We start from the raw sequence: 21171 nt of genomic DNA on the forward strand, positions 1-21171 counted from the left end.
TACACAAATTCGTGTAGCATATAATATTGAGCCATTACGTTATTCACCAATTTTTTCCTCATTCAATCAATTATTCGTTCTTCTATTTATTCCGTCATTTATGCAAACATTCATTTGGTTATTCTATAATTCCTTCATTCAAATAATCGAATACCAAATTTCACAAAGCAAATCTTATTCGAGCATTAATTTTTCATTAATTTTTTTATCATAAAATTTTTCCCTTGCTTCTTATTTCGTCATTCAATCATTCATTTGTTCATTCATCCATTTATTTATTCATTCGTTAAAAAATCCAAATACAGAAGTTCGTGTGGCAAATTTGAGTCGGCCATAAACACGTTCACTTATTGTTATTTTATTCATTCATTTGTTCATTTATTCGTTCAAAATTTCACATACAGAAATTCGTGTAACAAAGTTTTTTCGGGAATCATTAAGTAATTCATTAATTATTCCTCACTCCCTCATTCATTTCTTCGTTCAGTCATTTATCCATTTATCCATTCATTCATTCATTCATTCATTCATTCATTCATTCATTCATTCATTCATTTATCCATCCATTCATTCATTCATTCATTCATTCTGTCATTCATTCATTCATCAATTCATTCATTCATTCATTCATTCATTCATTCATTCACTCAATCATTCATTCATTCATTCTGTCATTCATTCATTTATTCTTTTATTCATTTATTTATTCCTTCATTAATTCATTCATTCATTCATTCACTCATTTATCCATCCATTCATTCATTCATTCTGTCATTCATTCATTCATTCATTCTTTCATTTATTCATTCCTTCATTTATTTATTCATTCAAACATTCGTTCATTCATTTATTTATTCATTCAATCATTTGTTCAGTAATTCATTCATTCATTCATTCAATCATTCATTCATTCATTAAATCATTCATTCATTCAATCATTCATCCATTAAATCATTCATTCATTCATTTATTCATTCATTAAATCTTTCATTCATTCATTCATTTAATCATTCATTCTTTTATTTATTCATTCATTTATTCATTCATTTATTCATTCATGCATTCGTACATTCATCCATTCAGTCATTCATTCATTCATTTATGCATTTATTCATTCCTTCATTATTTCACTCATTTATCCATTCAATCATTCGTTCAATCATTCATTCAATCAATCATTCAATCATTCATTCAATAATTCAATCATTCAATCCTTCATTCAGTCATTTATCAATTAATTCATTCATCAAATTATTTATTCAATTATTCATTTATTCATTTATTCATTTATTCATTTATTCATTTATTCATTTATTCATTTATTCATTTATTCATTTGTTCATTTATTCATTTATTCATTTATTCATTTATTCATTTATTCATTTATTCATTTATTCATTTATTCATTTATTCATTTATTCATTTATTCATTTATTCATTTATTCATTTATTCATTTATTCATTTATTCATTTATTCATTTATTCATTTATTCATTTATTCATTTATTCATTTATTCATTTATTCATTTATTTATTTATTCATTTATTCATTAATTTATTCATTCATTAATTTATTCATTCATTCACATAATTCTTCATTCAATCATTTGTTCATTAATTCATTTGTTCATTCATTTCCTCTAACATTTAGATACACAAATTCGTGTAGCATATAATATTGAGCCATTACTTTATTCACCAATTTTTTCCTCCTTCAATCAATTATTCGTTCTTCTATTTATTCCGTCATTTATGCAAACATTCATTTGGTTATTCTTTAACTCCTTCATTCAAAAAATCGAATACAAAATTTCATAAAGTAAATCTTATTCGACCATTAATTTTTCATTAATTTTTTTATCATAAAATTTTTCCCTTGCTTCTTATTTCGTCATTCAATCATTCATTTGTTCATTCATCCATTTATTTATTCATTCGTTAAAAAATCCATATACAGAAGTTCGTGTGGCAAGTTTGAGTCGGCCATAAACACGTTCACTTATTGTTATTTGATTCATTCATTTGTTCATTTATTCGTTCAAAATTTCACATACAGAAATTCGTGTAACCAAGTTTTTTCAAGAATCATTAAGTGATTCATTAATTATTCCTCCCTCCCTCATTCATTCGTTCCTTCAGTCATTCATCCATTCATTCATTCATTCTGTCATTCATTCATTCATTTATTTATTTATTCCTTCATTAATTCATTCATTCATTCAATCATTCATTTGTTCATTTATTCATTCATTCAATCATTCATTTGTTCTATCATCCATTCATTCATTTATTCGTTCATTTATTCATTTATTCAATCATTCGTTCATTGATTTATTTTTTCATTCAACCATTTGTTCATTAATTCATTTGTTCATTTATTCATTAATTCATTCATTCATTCATTCATTCATTCACTTATTCATTTATCCATTCATTCATTCATTCATTTATTCATTTAATTTTTCCTTCAATAATTCATTCGATCAATCATTCATTTGTTCATTCATTCATTCATTCAATCGTTCATTTGTTCATTCATCCATTTATTCATTCATTTATTCATTTATTTCATTAATTCATTCATTCATTCATTCATTCATTCAATCATTTATTCATTAAATCATTCATTTATTCATTCATTCAATCATTCATTCATTCAATCATTCATTCATTAAATCATTCATTCAATTATTCATTCATTCATTCATGCATTCGTACATTCATCCATTCATTCATTCAATCATTCATTTATTTATTCCTTCATTAATTCATTCATTCATTCAATCATTCATTTGTTCATTCATTCATTCATCAAATCATTCATTTGTTCTTTCATCCATTCATTCATTTATTCGTTCATTTATTTATTTATTCAATCATTCGTTGATTGATTTATTTTTTCATTCAATCATTTCTTCATTAATTCATTTGTTCATTTATTCATTAATTCATTCATTCATTCATTCATTCATTCACTTATTCATTTATCCATTCATTCATTCATTCATTTATTCATTTAATTATTCCTTCAATAATTCATTCGATCAATCATTCATTTGTTCATTCATTCATTCATTCAATCATTTATTTGTTCATTCATCCATTTATCCATTCATTTATTCATTTATTTCATTAATTCATTCATTCATTCATTCATTCATTCATTCATTCATTTATTCATTAAATCATTCATTCATTCATTCATTCAATCATTCATTCATTCAATCATTCATTCATTAAATCATTCATTCATTTATTCATTCATTCATTCATGCATTCGTACATTCATCCATTCATTCATTCAATCATTCATTTATTTATTCCTTCATTAATTCATTCATTCATTCAATCATTCATTTGTTCATTCATTCATTCATCAAATTATTCATTTGTTCTTTCATCCATTCATTCATTTATTCGTTCATTTATTTATTTATTCAATCATTCGTTCATTGATTTATTTTTTCATTCAATCATTTGTTCATTAATTCATTTGTTCATTTATTCATTCATTCATTCATTCATTCTGTCATTCATTCATTTATCAATTCATTCATTCATTCATTCATTCATTCATTCATTCGTTCATTCATTCATTCATTCATTCATTCAATCATTCATTCATTCTGTCATTCATTCATTTATTCTTTTATTCATTTATTTATTCCTTCATTAATTCATTCATTCATTCATTCACTCATTTATCCATCCATTCATTCATTCATTCATTCTGTCATTCATTCATTCATTTATTTATTTATTCCTTCATTAATTCATTCATTCATTCAATCATTCATTTGTTCATTCATTCATTCATTCAATCATTCATTTGTTCTATCATCCATTCATTCATTTATTCGTTCATTTATTCATTTATTCAATCATTCGTTCATTGATTTATTTTTTCATTCAATCATTTGTTCATTAATTCATTTGTTCATTTATTCATTAATTTATTGATTCATTCATTCATTCATTCACTTATTCATTTATCCATTCATTCATTTATTCATTTAATTATTCCTTCAATAATTAATTTGATCAATCATTCATTTATTCATTCATTCAATCATTCATTCATTAAATCTTTCACTCACTCATTCAATCAATCATTCATTCTTTTATTCATTCATTCATTTATTCATTCATTTATTCATTCATGCATTCGTACATTCATCCATTCAGTCATATATTCATTCATTCACATATTTCTTCATTCAATCATTTGTTCATTAATTCATTTGTTCATTCATTTCCTCTAACATTTAGATACACAAATTCGTGTAGCATATAATACTGAGCCATTACGTTATTCACCAATTTTTTCCTCATTCAATCAATTATTAGTTCTTCTATTTATTCCGTCATTTATGCAAACATTCATTTGGTTATTCTATAATTCCTTCATTCAAAAAATCGAATACAAAATTTCACAAAGCAAATCTTATTCGACCATTAATTTTTCATTAATTTTTTTATCATAAAATTTTTCCCTTGCTTCTTATTTCGTCATTCAATCATTCATTTGATCATTCATCCATTTATTTATTCATTCGTTAAAAAATCCATATACAGAAGTTCGTGTGGCAAATTTGAGTCGGCCATAAACACGTTCACTTATTGTTATTTTATTCATTCATTTGTTCATTTATTCGTTCAAAATTTCACATACAGAAATTCGTGTAACAAAGTTTTTTCGGGAATCATTAAGTAATTCATTAATTATTACTCACTCCCTCATTCATTTCTTCGTTCAGTCATTTATCCATTTATCCATTCATTCATTCATTCATTCATTCATTCACTCATTTATCCATCCATTCATTCATTCATTCATTCATTCTGTCATTCATTCATTCATCAATTCATTCATTCATTCATTCATTCATTCATTCACTCAATCATTCATTCATTCTGTCATTCATTCATTAAATCATTCATTCATTTATTCAATCATTCATTCAATCATTCATTCTTTTATTCATTCATTCATTTATTCATTCATTCATTCATGCATTCGTACATTCATCCATTCAGTCATTCATTCATTCATTTATGCATTTATTCATTCCTTCATTATTTCACTCATTTATCCATTCAATCATTCATTCAATCATTCATTCAATCAATCATTCAATCATTCATTCAATAATTCAATCATTCAATCATTCAATCATTCAATCATTCATTCAGTCATTTATCAATTAATTCATTCATCAATTCATTGATTCATTTATTCATTTTTTCATTAATTCATTTGTTCATTCATTTCCTCTAACATTTAGATACACAAATTCGTGTAGCATATAATATTGAGCCATTACGTTATTCACCAATTTTTTCCTCCTTCAATCAATTATTCGTTCTTCTATTTATTCCGTCATTTATGCAAACATTCATTTGGTTATTCTTTAATTCCTTCATTCAAAAAATCGAATACAAAATTTCATAAAGTAAATCTTATTTGACCATTAATTTTTTATTAATTTTTTTATCATAAAATATTTCCCTTGCTTCTTATTTCGTCATTCAATCATTCATTTGTTCATTCATCCATTTTCTTAATCATTCATTAAAAAATCCATATACAGAAGTTCGTGTTGCAAATTAAAGTCGGCCATAAACACATTCACTTATTGTTATTTGATTCATTCATTTGTTCATTTATTCGTTCAAAATTTCACATACAGAAATTCGTGTAACCAAGTTTTTTCAAGAATCAATAAGTGATTCATTAATTATTCCTCACTCCCTCATTCATTCGTTCCTTCAGTCATTCATCCATTCATTCATTCATTCATTCATTCATTTATTTATTTATTCCTTCATTAGTTCATTCATTTATTCAATCATTCATTTATTCGTTCATTTATTCATTTATTCAATCATTCGTTCATTGATTTATTTTTTCATTCAATCATTTGTTCATTAATTCATTTGTTCATTTATTCATTAATTCATTCATTCATTCATTTATTCATTCACTTATTCATTTATCCATTCATTCATTCATTCATTCATTCATTCATTCATTCATTCATTCATTCAATCATTCATTCATTCTGTCATTCATTCATTTATTCTTTTATTCATTTATTTATTCCTTCATTAATTCATTCATTCATTCATTCACTCATTTATCCATCCATTCATTCATTCATTCATTCTGTCATTCATTCATTTATTCATTCTTTCATTTATTCATTCCTTCATTTATTTATTCATTCAAACATTCGTTCATTCATTTATTTATTCATTCAATCATTTATTCATTAATTCATTCATTCATTCATTTATTCATTCACTTATTCATTTATCCATTCATTCATTCATTCATTCATTCATTCATTCATTCATTCATTCATTAAATCATTCATTCACTCATTCATTCAATCATTCATTCTTTTATTCATTCATTCATTTATTCATTCATTTATTCATTCATGCATTCGTACATTCATCCATTCAGTCATTCATTCATTCATTTATGCATTTATTCATTCCTTCATTATTTCACTCATTTATCCATTCAATCATTCGTTCAATCATTCATTCAATCAATCATTCAATCATTCATTCAATAATTCAATCATTCAATCCTTCATTCAGTCATTTATCAATTAATTCATTCATCAAATTATTGATTCTTTTATTCATTTATTCATTTATTCATTAATTCATTCATTCATTCACATATTTCTTCATTCAATCATTTGTTCATTAATTCATTTGTTCATTCATTTTCTGTAACATTTAGATACACAAATTCGTGTAGCATATAATATTGAGCCATTACGTTATTCACCAATTTTTTCCTCATTCAATCAATTATTCGTTCTTCTATTTATTCCGTCATTTATGCAAACATTCATTTGGTTATACTATAATTCCTTCATTCAAAAAATCGAATACAAAATTTCACAAAGCAAATCTTATTCGACCATTAATTTTTCATTAATTTTTTTATCATAAAATTTTTCCCTTGCTTCTTATTTCGTCATTCAATCATTCATTTGATCATTCATCCATTTATTTATTCATTCGTTAAAAAATCCATATACAGAAGTTCGTGTGGCAAATTTGAGTCGGCCATAAACACGTTCACTTATTGTTATTTTATTCATTCATTTGTTCATTTATTCGTTCAAAATTTCACATACAGAAATTCGTGTAACAAAGTTTTTTCGGGAATCATTAAGTAATTCATTAATTATTACTCACTCCCTCATTCATTTCTTCGTTCAGTCATTTATCCATTTATCCATTCATTCATTCATTCATTCATTCATTCATTCACTCATTTATCCATCCATTCATTCATTCATTCATTCATTCATTCTGTCATTCATTCATTCATCAATTCATTCATTCATTCATTCATTCATTCATTCACTCAATCATTCATTCATTCTGTCATTCATTCATTTATTCTTTTATTCATTTATTTATTCCTTCGTTAAATCATTCATTCATTCATTCACTCATTTATCCATCCATTCATTCATTCATTCATTCATTCATTCATTCATTCATTCAATCATTCATTCATTCTGTCATTCATTCATTTATTCTTTTATTCATTTATTTATTCCTTCATTAATTCATCCATTCATTCATTTACTCATTTATCCATCTATTCATTCATTCATTCATTCATTCTGTCATTCATTCATTCATTCATTCTTTCATTTATTCACTCCTTCATTTATTTATTCATTCAAACATTCGTTCATTCATTTATTTATTCATTCAATCATTTGTTCAGTAATTCATTCATTCATTCATTCAATCATTCATTCATTCATTAAATCATTTATTCATTCAATCATTCATCCATTAAATCATTTATTCATTCATTCATTCATTTATCAATTCATTCATTCATTCATTCATTCATTCATTCATTCAATCATTCATTCATTCTGTCATTCATTCATTTATTCTTTTATTCATTTATTTATTCCTTCATTAATTCATTCATTCATTCATTCACTCATTTATCCATCCATCTATTCATTCATTCATTCATTCATTCTGTCATTCATTCATTCATTCATTCTTTCATTTATTCATTCATTCATTTATTTATTCATTCATTCATGCATTCGTACATTCATCCATTCAGTCATTCATTCATTAATTTATGCATTTATTCATTCCTTCATTATTTCACTCTTTTATCCATTCAATCATTCATTCAATCATTCATTCAATCAATCAATCATTCATTCAATAATTCAATCATTCAATCATTCATTCAGTCATTTATCAATTAATTCATTCATCAATTCATAAATTCATTTATTCATTTATTCATTTATTCATTAATTCATTCATTCATTCATTAAATCATTCATTCATTCATTCATTCAATCATTCATTCATTAAATCATTCATTCTTTTATTCATTTATTCATTTATTTATTCATTCATTCATGCATTCATCAAATCATTCATTTGTTCTTTCATCCATTCATTCATTTATTCGTTCATTTATTTATTTATTCAATCATTCGTTCATTGATTTATTTTTTCATTCAATCATTCATTCATTCATTTATTCATTCACTTATTCATTTATCCATTCATGCATTCATTTATTCAATCATTCATTCATTAAATCATTCATTCATTCATTCAATCATTCATTCATTAAATCATTCATTCTTTTAATCATTTATTCATTTATTTATTCATTCATTCATGCATTCGTACATTCATCCATTCAGTCATTCATTCATTCATTCATTTATGCATTTATTCATTCCTTCATTATTTCACTCATTTATCCATTCAATCATTTATTCAATCATTCATTCATTCAATCATTCATTCAATCAATCATTCAATCATTCATTCCATAAATCAATCATTTAATCATTCATTCAGTCATTTATCAATTAATTCATTCATCAATTCATAAATTCATTTATTCATTTATTCATTTATTCATTAATTCATTCATTCATTCATTCAAATATTTCTTCATTCAATCATTTGTTCATTAATTCATTTGTTCATTCATTTCCTCTAACATTTAGATACACAAATTCGTGTAGCATATAATATTGAGCCATTACGTTATTCACCGATTTTTTCCTCATTCAATCAATTATTCGTTCTTCTATTTATTCCGTCATTTATGCAAACATTCATTTGGTTATTCTATAATTCCTTCATTCAAAAAATCGAATACAAAATTTCACAAAGCAAATCTTATTCGACCATTAATTTTCATTAATTTTTTTATCATAAAATTTTTCCCTTGCTTCTTATTTCGTCATTCAATCATTCATTTGATCATTCATCCATTTATTTATTCATTCATTAAAAAATCCATATACAGAAGTTCGTGTTGCAAATTAAAGTCGGCCATAAACACATTCACTTATTGTTATTTGATTCATTCATTTGTTCATTTATTCGTTCAAAATTTCACATACAGAAATTCGTGTAACCAAGTTTTTTCAAGAATCAATAAGTGATTCATTAATTATTCCTCACTCCCTCATTCATTCGTTCCTTCAGTCATTCATCCATTCATTCATTCATTCATTCATTCATTTATTTATTTATTCCTTCATTAGTTCATTCATTTATTCAATCATTCATTTATTCGTTCATTTATTCATTTATTCAATCATTCGTTCATTGATTTATTTTTTCATTCAATCATTTGTTCATTAATTCATTTGTTCATTTATTCATTAATTCATTCATTCATTCATTTATTCATTCACTTATTCATTTATCCATTCATTCATTCATTCATTCATTCATTCATTCATTCATTCATTCATTCAATCATTCATTCATTCTGTCATTCATTCATTTATTCTTTTATTCATTTATTTATTCCTTCATTAATTCATTCATTCATTCATTCACTCATTTATCCATCCATTCATTCATTCATTCATTCTGTCATTCATTCATTTATTCATTCTTTCATTTATTCATTCCTTCATTTATTTATTCATTCAAACATTCGTTCATTCATTTATTTATTCATTCAATCATTTATTCATTAATTCATTCATTCATTCATTTATTCATTCACTTATTCATTTATCCATTCATTCATTCATTCATTCATTCATTCATTCATTCATTCATTCATTAAATCATTCATTCACTCATTCATTCGATCATTCATTCTTTTATTCATTCATTCATTTATTCATTCATTTATTCATTCATGCATTCGTACATTCATCCATTCAGTCATTCATTCATTCATTTATGCATTTATTCATTCCTTCATTATTTCACTCATTTATCCATTCAATCATTCGTTCAATCATTCATTCAATCAATCATTCAATCATTCATTCAATAATTCAATCATTCAATCCTTCATTCAGTCATTTATCAATTAATTCATTCATCAAATTATTGATTCTTTTATTCATTTATTCATTTATTCATTAATTCATTCATTCATTCACATATTTCTTCATTCAATCATTTGTTCATTAATTCATTTGTTCATTCATTTTCTGTAACATTTAGATACACAAATTCGTGTAGCATATAATATTGAGCCATTACGTTATTCACCAATTTTTTCCTCATTCAATCAATTATTCGTTCTTCTATTTATTCCGTCATTTATGCAAACATTCATTTGGTTATACTATAATTCCTTCATTCAAAAAATCGAATACAAAATTTCACAAAGCAAATCTTATTCGACCATTAATTTTTCATTAATTTTTTTATCATAAAATTTTTCCCTTGCTTCTTATTTCGTCATTCAATCATTCATTTGATCATTCATCCATTTATTTATTCATTCGTTAAAAAATCCATATACAGAAGTTCGTGTGGCAAATTTGAGTCGGCCATAAACACGTTCACTTATTGTTATTTTATTCATTCATTTGTTCATTTATTCGTTCAAAATTTCACATACAGAAATTCGTGTAACAAAGTTTTTTCGGGAATCATTAAGTAATTCATTAATTATTACTCACTCCCTCATTCATTTCTTCGTTCAGTCATTTATCCATTTATCCATTCATTCATTCATTCATTCATTCATTCATTCACTCATTTATCCATCCATTCATTCATTCATTCATTCATTCATTCTGTCATTCATTCATTCATCAATTCATTCATTCATTCATTCATTCATTCATTCATTCACTCAATCATTCATTCATTCTGTCATTCATTCATTTATTCTTTTATTCATTTATTTATTCCTTCGTTAAATCATTCATTCATTCATTCACTCATTTATCCATCCATTCATTCATTCATTCATTCATTCATTCATTCATTCAATCATTCATTCATTCTGTCATTCATTCATTTATTCTTTTATTCATTTATTTATTCCTTCATTAATTCATCCATTCATTCATTTACTCATTTATCCATCTATTCATTCATTCATTCATTCATTCTGTCATTCATTCATTCATTCATTCTTTCATTTATTCACTCCTTCATTTATTTATTCATTCAAACATTCGTTCATTCATTTATTTATTCATTCAATCATTTGTTCAGTAATTCATTCATTCATTCATTCAATCATTCATTCATTCATTAAATCATTTATTCATTCAATCATTCATCCATTAAATCATTTATTCATTCATTCATTCATTTATCAATTCATTCATTCATTCATTCATTCATTCATTCATTCAATCATTCATTCATTCTGTCATTCATTCATTTATTCTTTTATTCATTTATTTATTCCTTCATTAATTCATTCATTCATTCATTCACTCATTTATCCATCCATCTATTCATTCATTCATTCATTCATTCTGTCATTCATTCATTCATTCATTCTTTCATTTATTCATTCATTCATTTATTTATTCATTCATTCATGCATTCGTACATTCATCCATTCAGTCATTCATTCATTAATTTATGCATTTATTCATTCCTTCATTATTTCACTCTTTTATCCATTCAATCATTCATTCAATCATTCATTCAATCAATCAATCATTCATTCAATAATTCAATCATTCAATCATTCATTCAGTCATTTATCAATTAATTCATTCATCAATTCATAAATTCATTTATTCATTTATTCATTTATTCATTAATTCATTCATTCATTCATTAAATCATTCATTCATTCATTCATTCAATCATTCATTCATTAAATCATTCATTCTTTTATTCATTTATTCATTTATTTATTCATTCATTCATGCATTCATCAAATCATTCATTTGTTCTTTCATCCATTCATTCATTTATTCGTTCATTTATTTATTTATTCAATCATTCGTTCATTGATTTATTTTTTCATTCAATCATTCATTCATTCATTTATTCATTCACTTATTCATTTATCCATTCATGCATTCATTTATTCAATCATTCATTCATTAAATCATTCATTCATTCATTCAATCATTCATTCATTAAATCATTCATTCTTTTAATCATTTATTCATTTATTTATTCATTCATTCATGCATTCGTACATTCATCCATTCAGTCATTCATTCATTCATTCATTTATGCATTTATTCATTCCTTCATTATTTCACTCATTTATCCATTCAATCATTTATTCAATCATTCATTCATTCAATCATTCATTCAATCAATCATTCAATCATTCATTCCATAAATCAATCATTTAATCATTCATTCAGTCATTTATCAATTAATTCATTCATCAATTCATAAATTCATTTATTCATTTATTCATTTATTCATTAATTCATTCATTCATTCATTCAAATATTTCTTCATTCAATCATTTGTTCATTAATTCATTTGTTCATTCATTTCCTCTAACATTTAGATACACAAATTCGTGTAGCATATAATATTGAGCCATTACGTTATTCACCGATTTTTTCCTCATTCAATCAATTATTCGTTCTTCTATTTATTCCGTCATTTATGCAAACATTCATTTGGTTATTCTATAATTCCTTCATTCAAAAAATCGAATACAAAATTTCACAAAGCAAATCTTATTCGACCATTAATTTTCATTAATTTTTTTATCATAAAATTTTTCCCTTGCTTCTTATTTCGTCATTCAATCATTCATTTGATCATTCATCCATTTATTTATTCATTCGTTAAAAAATCCATATACAGAAGTTCGTGTGGCAAATTTGAGTCGGCCATAAACACGTTCACTTATTGTTATTTTATTCATTCATTTGTTCATTTATTCGTTCAAAATTTCACATACAGAAATTCGTGTAACAAAGTTTTTTCGGGAATCATTAAGTAATTCATTAATTATTACTCACTCCCTCATTCATTTCTTCGTTCAGTCATTTATCCATTTATCCATTCATTCATTCATTCATTCATTCACTCATTTATCCATCCATTCATTCATTCATTCATTCATTCATTCTGTCATTCATTCATTCATCAATTCATTCATTCATTCATTCATTCATTCACTCAATCATTCATTCATTCTGTCATTCATTCATTTATTCTTTTATTCATTTATTTATTCCTTCGTTAAATCATTCATTCATTCATTCACTCATTTATCCATCCATTCATTCATTCATTCATTCATTCATTCAATCATTCATTCATTCTGTCATTCATTCATTTATTCTTCTATTCATTTATTTATTCCTTCATTAATTCATTCATTCATTCATTCACTCATTTATCCATCTATTCATTCATTCATTCATTCTGTCATTCATTCATTCATTCATTCTTTCATTTATTCACTCCTTCATTTATTTATTCATTCAAACATTCGTTCATTCATTTATTTATTCATTCAATAATTTGTTCTGTAATTCATTCATTCATTCATTCAATCATTCATTCATTCATTAAATCATTTATTCATTCAATCATTCATCCATTAAATCATTTATTCATTCATTCATTCATTTATCAATTCATTCATTCATTCATTCATTCATTCATTCATTCATTCATTCATTCAATCATTCATTCATTCTGTCATTCATTCATTTATTCTTTTATACATTTATTTATTCCTTCATTAATTCATTCATTCATTCATTCACTCATTTATCCATCCATCCATTCATTCATTCATTCATTCATTCTGTCATTCATTCATTCATTCATTCTTTCATTTATTCATTCATTCATTTATTTATTCATTCATTCATGCATTCGTACATTCATCCATTCAGTCATTCATTCATTAATTTATGCATTTATTCATTCCTTCATTATTTCACTCATTTATCCATTCAATCATTCATTCAATCATTCATTCAATCAATCAATCATTCATTCAATAATTCAATCATTCAATCATTCATTCAGTCATTTATCAATTAATTCATTCATCAATTCATAAATTCATTTATTCATTTATTCATTTATTCATTAATTCATTCATTCATTCATTAAATCAATCATTCATTCATTCATTCAATCATTCATTCATTAAATCATTCATTCTTTTATTCATTTATTCATTTATTTATTCATTCATTCATGCATTCATCAAATCATTCATTTGTTCTTTCATCCATTCATTCATTTATTCGTTCATTTATTTATTTATTCAATCATTCGTTCATTGATTTATTTTTTCATTCAATCATTCATTCATTCATTTATTCATTCACTTATTCATTTATCCATTCATGCATTCATTTATTCAATCATTCATTCATTAAATCATTCATTCATTCATTCATTCAATCATTCATTCATTAAATCATTCATTCTTTTAATCATTCATTCATTTATTTATTCATTCATTCATGCATTCGTACATTCATCTATTCAGTCATTCATTCATTCATTTATGCATTTATTCATTCCTTCATTATTTCACTCATTTATCCATTCAATCATTTATTCAATCATTCATTCATTCAATCATTCATTCAATCAATCATTCAATCATTCATTCCATAATTCAATCATTTAATCATTCATTCAGTCATTTATCAATTAATTCATTCATCAATTCATAAATTCATTTATTCATTTATTCATTTATTCATTAATTCATTCATTCATTCATTCAAATATTTCTTCATTCAATCATTTGTTCATTAATTCATTTGTTCATTCATTTCCTCTAACATTTAGATACACAAATTCGTGTAGCATATAATATTGAGCCATTACGTTATTCACCGATTTTTTCCTCATTCAATCAATTATTCGTTCTTCTATTTATTCCGTCATTTATGCAAACATTCATTTGGTTATTCTATAATTCCTTCATTCAAAAAATCGAATACAAAATTTCACAAAGCAAATCTTATTCGACCATTAATTTTCATTAATTTTTTTATCATAAAATTTTTCCCTTGCTTCTTATTTCGTCATTCAATCATTCATTTGATCATTCATCCATTTATTTATTCATTCGTTAAAAAATCCATATACAGAAGTTCGTGTGGCAAATTTGAGTCGGCCATAAACACGTTCACTTATTGTTATTTTATTCATTCATTTGTTCATTTATTCGTTCAAAATTTCACATACAGAAATTCGTGTAACAAAGTTTTTTCGGGAATCATTAAGTAATTCATTAATTATTACTCACTCCCTCATTCATTTCTTCGTTCAGTCATTTATCCATTTATCCATTCATTCATTCATTCATTCATTCACTCATTTATCCATCCATTCATTCATTCATTCATTCATTCATTCTGTCATTCATTCATTCATCAATTCATTCATTCATTCATTCATTCATTCACTCAATCATTCATTCATTCTGTCATTCATTCATTTATTCTTTTATTCATTTATTTATTCCTTCGTTAAATCATTCATTCATTCATTCACTCATTTATCCATCCATTCATTCATTCATTCATTCATTCATTCAATCATTCATTCATTCTGTCATTCATTCATTTATTCTTCTATTCATTTATTTATTCCTTCATTAATTCATTCATTCATTCATTCACTCATTTATCCATCTATTCATTCATTCATTCATTCTGTCATTCATTCATTCATTCATTCTTTCATTTATTCACTCCTTCATTTATTTATTCATTCAAACATTCGTTCATTCATTTATTTATTCATTCAATAATTTGTTCTGTAATTCATTCATTCATTCATTCAATCATTCATTCATTCATTAAATCATTTATTCATTCAATCATTCATCCATTAAATCATTTATTCATTCATTCATTCATTTATCAATTCATTCATTCATTCATTCATTCATTCATTCATTCATTCATTCATTCATTCAATCATTCATTCATTCTGTCATTCATTCATTTATTCTTTTATACATTTATTTATTCCTTCATTAATTCATTCATTCATTCATTCACTCATTTATCCATCCATCCATTCATTCATTCATTCATTCATTCTGTCATTCATTCATTCATTCATTCTTTCATTTATTCATTCATTCATTTATTTATTCATTCATTCATGCATTCGTACATTCATCCATTCAGTCATTCATTCATTAATTTATGCATTTATTCATTCCTTCATTATTTCACTCATTTATCCATTCAATCATTCATTCAATCATTCATTCAATCAATCAATCATTCATTCAATAATTCAATCATTCAATCATTCATTCAGTCATTTATCAATTAATTCATTCATCAATTCATAAATTCATTTATTCATTTATTCATTTATTCATTAATTCATTCATTCATTCATTAAATCAATCATTCATTCATTCATTCAATCATTCATTCATTAAATCATTCATTCTTTTATTCATTTATTCATTTATTTATTCATTCATTCATGCATTCATCAAATCATTCATTTGTTCTTTCATCCATTCATTCATTTATTCGTTCATTTATTTATTTATTCAATCATTCGTTCATTGATTTATTTTTTCATTCAATCATTCATTCATTCATTTATTCATTCACTTATTCATTTATCCATTCATGCATTCATTTATTCAATCATTCATTCATTAAATCATTCATTCATTCATTCATTCAATCATTCATTCATTAAATCATTCATTCTTTTAATCATTCATTCATTTATTTATTCATTCATTCATGCATTCGTACATTCATCTATTCAGTCATTCATTCATTCATTTATGCATTTATTCATTCCTTCATTATTTCACTCATTTATCCATTCAATCATTTATTCAATCATTCATTCATTCAATCATTCATTCAATCAATCATTCAATCATTCATTCCATAATTCAATCATTTAATCATTCATTCAGTCATTTATCAATTAATTCATTCATCAATTCATAAATTCATTTATTCATTTATTCATTTATTCATTAATTCATTCATTCATTCATTCAAATATTTCTTCATTCAATCATTCGTTCATTAATTCATTTGTTCATTCATTTCCTCTAACATTTAGATACACAAATTCGTGTAGCATATAATATTGAGCCATTACGTTATTCACCAATTTTTTCCTCCTTCAATCAATTATTCGTTCTTCTATTTATTCCGTCATTTATGCAAACATTCATTTGGTTATTCTTTAATTCCTTCATTCAAAAAATCGATAACAAAATTTCACAAAGCAAATCTTATTCGACCATTAATTTTTCATTAATTTTTTTATCATAAAATTTTTCCCTTGCTTCTTTTTTTGTCATTCAATCATTCATTTGTTCATTCATCCATTTATTTATTCATTCGTTAAAAAATCCATATACAGAAGTTCGTGTGGCAAATTTGAATCGGCCATAAACACGTTCACTTATTGTTATTTGATTTATTCATTTGTTCATTTATTCGTTCAAAATTTCACATACAGAAATTCGTGTAACCAAGTTTTTTCAAGAATCATTAAGTGATTCATTAATTATTCCTCACTCCCTCATTCATTCGTTCCTTCAGTCATTCATCCATTCATTCATTTATTCAATCATTCATTCATTAAATCATTCATTCATTTATTCAATCATTCATTCAATCATTCATTCTTTTATTCGTTCATTCATTTATTCATTCATTCATTCATGCATTCGTACATTCATCCATTCAGTCATTCATTCATTCATTTATGCATTTATTCATTCCTTCATTATTTCACTCATTTATCCATTCAATCATTCATTCAATCATTCATTCAATCAATCATTCAATCATTCATTCAATAATTCAATCATTCAATCATTCATTCAGTCATTTATCAATTAATTCATTCATCAATTCATTGATTCATTTATTCATTTGTTCATTAATTCATTTGTTCATTCATTTCCTCTAACATTTAGATACACAAATTCGTGTAGCATATAATATTGAGCCATTACGTTATTCACGAATTTTTTCCTCCTTCAATCAATTATTTGTTCTTCTATTTATTCCGTCATTTATGCAAACATTCATTTGGTTATTCTTTAATTCCTTCATTCAAAAAATTGAATACAAAATTTCATAAAGTAAATCTTATTCGACCATTAATTTTTTATTAATTTTTTTATCATAAAATATTTCCCTTGCTTCTTATTTCGTCATTCAATCATTCATTTGTTCATTCATCCATTTTCTTATTCATTCGTTAAAAAATCCATATACAGAAGTTCGTGTGGCAAATTTGAGTCGGCCATAAACACGTTCACTTATTGTTATTTGATTCATTCATTTGTTCATTTATTAGTTCAAAATTTCACATACAGAAATTCGTGTAACCAAGTTTTTTCAAGAATCAATAAGTGATTCATTATATATTCCTCACTCCCTCATTCATTCGTTCCTTCAGTCATTCATCCATTCATTCATTCATTCATTCTGTCATTCATTCATTCATTTATTTATTTATTCCTTCATTAATTCATTCATTCATTCAATCATTCATTTGTTCATTCATTCATTCATTCAATCATTCATTTGTTCATTCATTCATTCATCAAATCATTCATTTGTTCTTTCATCCATTCATTCATTTATTCGTTCATTTATTTATTTATTCAATCATTCGTTCATTGATTTATTTTTTCATTCAATCATTCATTCATTCTGTCATTCATTCATTTATCAATTCATTCATTCATTCATTCATTCATTCATTCATTCATTCATTCATTCGTTCATTCATTCATTCATTCATTCAATCATTCATTCATTCTGTCATTCATTCATTTATTCTTTTATTCATTTATTTATTCCTTCATTAATTCATTCATTCATTCATTCACTCATTTATCCATCCATTCATTCATTCATTCATTCTGTCATTCATTCATTCATTTATTTATTTATTCCTTCATTAATTCATTCATTCATTCAATCATTCATTTGTTCATTTATTCATTCATTCAATCATTCATTTGTTCTATCATCCATTCATTCATTTATTCGTTCATTTATTCATTTATTCAATCATTCGTTCATTGATTTATTTTTTCATTCAATCATTTGTTCATTAATTCATTTGTTCATTTATTCATTAATTCATTCATTCATTCATTCATTCATTCACTTATTCATTTATCCATTCATTCATTCATTCATTTATTCATTTAATTATTCCTTCAATAATTCATTCGATCAATCATTCATTTGTTCATTCATTCATTCATTCAATCATTCATTTGTTCATTCATCCATTTATTCATTCATTTATTCATTCATTTATTTCATTAATTCATTCATTCATTCATTCATTCATTCATTCAATCGTTCATTCATTAAATCATTCATTCATTTATTCATTCATTCAATCATGCATTCGTACATTCATCCATTCATTCATTCATTCAATCATTCATTCATTCAATCATTCATTCATTCATTCAATCATTCATTTGTTCATTCATTCATTCATTCATTCATCAAATCATTCATTTGTTCTTTCCTCCATTCATTCATTTATTCGTTCATTTATTTATTTATTCAATCATTCGTTCATTGATTTATTTTTTCATTCAATCATTTGTTTATTAATTCATTTGTTCATTCATTCATTCACTTATTCATTTATCCATTCATTCATTCATTCATTTATTCATTTAATTATTCCTTCAATAATTCATTCGATCAATCATTCATTTGTTCATTCATTCATTCATTCAATCATTCATTTGTTCATTCATCCATTTATTCATTCATTTATTCATTTATTTCATTAATTCATTCATTCATTCATTCATTCAATCATTTATTCATTAAATCATTCATTCATTCATTCATTCAATCATTCATTCATTCAATCATTCATTCATTAAATCATTCATTCATTTATTCATTCATTCATTCATGCATTCGTACATTCATCCATTCATTCATTCAATCATTCATTTATTTATTCCTTCATTAATTCATTCATTCATTCAATCATTCATTTGTTCATTCATTCATTCATCAAATCATTCATTTGTTCTTTCATCCATTCATTCATTTATTCGTTCATTTATTTATTTATTCAATCATTCGTTCATTGATTTATTTTTTCATTCAATCATTCATTCATTCTGTCATTCATTCATTTATCAATTCATTCATTCATTCATTCATTCATTCATTCATTCATTCATTCATTCGTTCATTCATTCATTCATTCATTCAATCATTCATTCATTCTGTCATTCATTCATTTATTCTTTTATTCATTTATTTATTCCTTCATTAATTCATTCATTCATTCATTCACTCATTTATCCATCCATTCATTCATTCATTCATTCTGTCATTCATTCATTCATTTATTTATTTATTCCTTCATTAATTCATTCATTCATTCAATCATTCATTTGTTCATTTATTCATTCATTCAATCATTCATTTGTTCTATCATCCATTCATTCATTTATTCGTTCATTTATTCATTTATTCAATCATTCGTTCATTGATTTATTTTTTCATTCAATCATTTGTTCATTAATTCATTTGTTCATTTATTCATTAATTCATTCATTCATTCATTCATTCATTCACTTATTCATTTATCCATTCATTCATTCATTCATTTATTCATTTAATTATTCCTTCAATAATTCATTCGATCAATCATTCATTTGTTCATTCATTCATTCATTCAATCATTCATTTGTTCATTCATCCATTTATTCATTCATTTATTCATTTATTTCATTAATTCATTCATTCATTCATTCATTCAATCATTTATTCATTAAATCATTCATTCATTCATTCATTCAATCATTCATTCATTCAATCATTCATTCATTAAATCATTCATTCATTTATTCATTCATTCATTCATGCATTCGTACATTCATCC

Source organism: Hydractinia symbiolongicarpus, chromosome 2, assembly GCF_029227915.1.
Source record: "Hydractinia symbiolongicarpus strain clone_291-10 chromosome 2, HSymV2.1, whole genome shotgun sequence".
In the NCBI taxonomy this organism is placed as follows: domain Eukaryota; kingdom Metazoa; phylum Cnidaria; class Hydrozoa; order Anthoathecata; family Hydractiniidae; genus Hydractinia; species Hydractinia symbiolongicarpus.